General features: G+C 45.9%; 1 protein-coding gene across 1 annotated transcript in view; it reads right to left on the bottom strand.

Moving 5' to 3' along the window:
• Positions 1-4,853, bottom strand: part of LOC109289310 (40S ribosomal protein S4, Y-like) — a 90,328-nt gene that overhangs the window by 69,356 nt on the left and 16,119 nt on the right. The window lies entirely within an intron of this gene.

The following is a 4,853-nucleotide window of genomic DNA, read 5'->3' as shown; positions in this document are numbered from 1 at the left end:
CCCCGAGCCCCGCCCCGGCTCTGGCCTTGTCCTGGCCCCGGGGAGAGGAGGGGTGGGGGGTCCCGTTTCAGGGGGAGCTGTGTGTAGCCTGGGGCAGCGTCGCCTTGCGCCCAGCCTGGGCTCTGCTGCCTGACTCGGAGGCCGGCTTGAGCCTTCATCCAGGCACGTGAAAGTCGATCCCGGTCCGAGTTGCTCCTTCGGGGAGCGGTGTGTTCAGTGCCCACCCGGCCTGGCGATCTCTCCCGACCTTCGCGGCCTTCGAGGGGCTTGTGGGTGGCGTTTGAGTCTCTGCTTTTCACCCCATGTGATCCCCTCCCCTAACAAGCTGCAGTTTTGTTTCCTGGGGGAAAAATTCCCTTGAGATTCCTGGTCTGGTGCTGGCCCTCCTCCCTATTCCCCAGCTGGCTGCTAGTGATCCCACTGAGCACAAGTGACCAAAACTATGGTGGGCACCAAAGCAGCAGCTAGCTTTGCGTTTAAATGAAGCCTGGTTTTGTTCTCAGTGGCAGGTGTTCAGGAGGTGGAGCTGGAGACCTGGCCAGCCCTTTAATCCAAACACAGATGAGTTTAGAGTGTACAACTACTAGTGTGTAAGTTTGAAAATCTTAATTCAAGAGTATTATTTTCCTCTGGTTTAGTATTGCAGAAGATGGGAAATGTTCACCTTATTCCACCAGATATACTGGAGACAATGACTGTCTCAGAAATAGCTGATGCAAGCAAGCTTATATCAGTATAAAACTCAAAGCAAAATCTGTTATTGATGTTAGTCATAATCGTATGTTCTTCTAACTGGAAAATATCAAATGCGATGGTTGGAATCTTTTCTGTTCAGGAGATACTTTTGCTGCCCTTAGCTTGAGTTTGTTCTGCCTGTGTAATTGCACAGCTCTGTGCTTCTGCAGAGAGTTGCTGTCTGGAACCAGACTCTTCTTGAAATGACTTTTAACTTCCACTGGTCTTGGTGTCTTGCTTTAATTTCTGATTACATCTGAAAGACATTGAGAGGGAGGAGATTGAGAGTAGAGCCAGAAGAAAATACATCCTGAGTCACAATTCAGTTTCTCTCTCTCTCTCTCGCTTTCTCTCTCGTCCCCTCTTCCCCACCCCGCCAATGTCCTTGGACAAGTAACTTGACATTTTGTAGCTCTTTTTTTCCTCGTGTGTAAGAAGGAAAGGATGCTTATACACCAAACGTGGATTTGGTATAATATTTTGAAAATATAAAGCACAAAAGCTTCAGGTCCATAAATTAAATGCACACACATTTTACATCTTTTCTCCCTTGATTATTTTCTCAAATAGCAAAGTTATGTAATTCAAAGCAACCCCTTAATTCACATTCTTGAAGGACAAGAAACCAGACCAAAATCTGTTATAATACTTATTAGAAGTCCACTAACATTAATACAAGGAGCAAACTTGGAGACCTAATCAATGGTCTCTGAGCATGTGCTAGGCTAGGAGATGCCAGGTTTATACAAAGAAATAATTTTGTAGGAGAGCATATTCTGTCACTTACTATAAATATCTGTCAAATCCTCACACTACTTCCTTGCTTTCATTCTTTCACCTGCATATCCTACTCTCTGCTTTGCTGTTTAGTGACATAAAAATGGCTACTAACTTACTTTGTAAATGAGGATCATTCTTAGAGCTCTGTACTGGAGATGTAGTAAAACATCTTAGAGCAGTTGTGCTGAACTCTTTTGGTGCATGGGCTGGATGAGTGGGGTGCAGCTGGTCCATGGGTCAGGTCTGGCATGCAGACTAACCCTGTGCTTTGGGCTTCACACTGGCCCAATCTGGCGTGCAGGGCCATGTCACCTGGCCCATGGGGCTCCCCACATGTCCAGAAAATTTGGTGGTGGTTGCAGCGTTATATCCACAAGGCCCGTGGAGCCATGACAATTAACTCTGCCCCTGCTCCTCTGCAGCCTAATTTCCAGACATCTGAGGAGCCCTGTGGGCTATGCTTTGAGCACCATTGTGGTTCTCAGTCAGGGGGCTGCAAGACCTTTCAGGAGTCCTTCAGTGGCCAGGTGGAATTGCCCTACATGCCATATGTTTGCTTGCTGCTCATCTGGCTGTACAAGTGCCCAGTATGGCTGCTGTCCTTCTTGGTCTGATGCTTTTCCACCACCCCTTCCTGCTTCTCCTGGAAACAGCGGCCTGTTAGCCTGGTGGAACTGCTCTATGTCTCTCTGTTTCCAAGAGGGGTGGGTGGGGGTAGATTAGGAAGGGCTATTCCAGGAGCAGGTGCTTCTGTCTGCTTGAGGTTTATCTGGCTATGCACAAAGTTCCACCTGGCTGCAATGTTGGCGATGGTCCTCAACCAGGGTGATGCCTAATTAAACAAAAGTGATGGAAGGATGCCCTGGATTGAAAAAGGTTGAGAACCATGGTTTAAGAGGGCAAATATATTCTGCACACTGCATTAACTTTACACAATAACAGATATTGGTTGTCTTTTTAGACTTGAGCCAATATCCAGGGTCCAAGAAATGTGTTAGGTTTTGTTATTTGCTGTTTGTTTCACTTCCGACCAGGGATCTGGGTTTTCCGTTTCCCACGGAAAACGGAAAAAACCACGGATTTTCCATGTTTATCAGAGCAAACGTGGATTTTCCCTTTTAGCAGAGAAACCTGTGGATTTCTTGCTTTTGCAAAGAGGTCTGCAGGCAGGCAGAGTTCCAGCCTGCAGGACCTGATTGCAAAAGGAGCTGGAAACCCCCAGCCCTGCCTGGAGGGGGAGGGAGAGGGAAAAGGGTGGGACCTGAAGCTTTTAGTGAGTCCTAAGGCATACCTATGGCTCACTTTCCTTTTGGAGCCTGTAAGGTTAGGTAAGTGGGGCTTACAGGGGGTTGGGAGGTTGTGGGGTAGGGCTGGAGGCTGAGCTGGCTGGAGGGGTGGGAAGCTGGATGCAGGGGGGCTTGGCTGAGGGAGCAGGGAGATGTTGATGAACAATATGAAGTGCCCAGCTGGCTGCACTTGGACCGTGAACGGCGCTATGGGCCCTTAAGGGAAGTCGTGCCAAGCCTGGTTGGGCTGATAGCGCCACTCGCAGTCCATGTGCAACTGGCCGGGCACTTTGTGTCTTTCACTCTCGGGGCAGGAGAGACCCACTCCCCCATATCTGTGTATGGCGCAGGCTGTGGGCTTGAGCTCCCACCCTGCTTCCCTCCTGTGGGGCCTCTGCAGCCCTGCAGGCACGACCTGGCGCAGCTGGGAACAGCAGGGCCGCATGGGGATCTCCTTGTCCCTCTGCTGCTCTGGTGACGCACCTCCTGTGCCTGCTGCTGCTTTGAGGGGCGCGGCCCTGTGCTGCTTCCCTCAGTGCAGTCCCGGGTGCAGGAGGCAACAAAAATATAGCATAAGACAAAATGGTATAATATTAATATTATGGTACCCTTAAAATTTCAAAGTCAGTCTGATAAAGTATGGTTCTGCCATGAAGAAATTCAATAGGCAAAATTGATCTTACAGTGGAAAAAAACTTCAATTTAGATATTTAGTGATGATTCATAACCATACTCAAATCCACAATACCTACAGATACAAAATAAGGATGAATATTATTTCCAAATATGTTTGTATATTGTTTGAACAAGAATTTTTAACAGAGAAAAAGCTGCAGTCATAAGTACAGTTTGTAACATTATTCCTTGTGTTTTTCAAGTAACCTGCAAATTTCTCTCCATGTTCCAGTTAATAGCTAGATGATAGATTTTAATTTGGTTCAGTAATCCAGTACTTTTACATAAGAAAGATGAACATTGATTTTCTACTTCTCCCAGACTACCAAAAATCAAGGAATAATTCTCCTGCTTATAACCACTTTAATGGACTGTTTTTCAGCAATTTATCTTTCTACCTTATTTATGCAGACATTTTAAATCCATGCACTAAAATGCAAATACACCAACTACACTAATATGTGGCAATACAATTAATACTCTATTGTAACTAAACTATTATGGGATCTAGACGCAACAAAAACAAGCTGCATACAACTATGGGAAACACTGACTCAGCTAAATCAAGTTAGGTAAGTGGCTGTGACACTAGTAAAACTTTTGTATGCTACTCATCTGCTTATAAACACAGATATATCATTTTAATTCTGATTTGAAGTTTCATAGGACTCCAGTCCAGACTAAACCTTATTTCACTGTGTTTTTGAGGTTTAAGACTGCAGTTTAGTAAGCATGAAAGTTACAAAGAAGCAGTTTTATGAAAAGCAGGCAAGTTTTTTTTAATGTTTCTTCCAAGAATATCAAAATAAAATATCAATCAAAATATTTAAAAGGGCTTTTTCTTAGCCTCATGTTGTAACAGACAGGTATGGTCCCAGTCAGAAGCAACGATCCTGGTTTTCCCTGATAAAAATTATCGCACATTCTCAGATAAAACCCCCAAATCTGTGATTAAAATTAAAGGCTCCCCCCTCCCCCAGCCCTCCACTGCCAGGGCTGCCAGGAAGCTGAGTCTGGGCACCACACTGCCCCACCCCTGCTATGTGTCTGGATGCGGCAGGACTGGCCACGTGCACCATGGCCCAGACTGCTCTCTGTGCCTAGACAAGCTGGAGTTGAGGGACCCACTAGGTCAGATAAAATCCCTGGCAGGCTAGATGTGGCCTGGAGGCTCGATTTTGCCCACCTCTATTTTATGTGTTTGGCTACCTGGCAACCACATGCCTGTCAACATACCCTAAATAAAAATATACTGAAAATTGGCATAATTTCTGCTTTAATTTACATAAGTTTCATAGTTGGTAGGGTTGGAAGGGTCCTGAGCAGATCATCAAATCTGATCCCCTGCCATGGGCAGGAAAGAATGCTGAGGTCAGA

This window comes from Gavialis gangeticus, unplaced genomic scaffold (genome assembly GCF_001723915.1).
Source record: "Gavialis gangeticus isolate Ggan-Ray unplaced genomic scaffold, GavGan_comp1, whole genome shotgun sequence".
In the NCBI taxonomy this organism is placed as follows: Eukaryota; Metazoa; Chordata; order Crocodylia; family Gavialidae; genus Gavialis; species Gavialis gangeticus.
The sequence above is the reverse complement of the archived record's forward strand: the minus strand, read 5'-3'. Positions and strand labels throughout refer to the sequence as shown.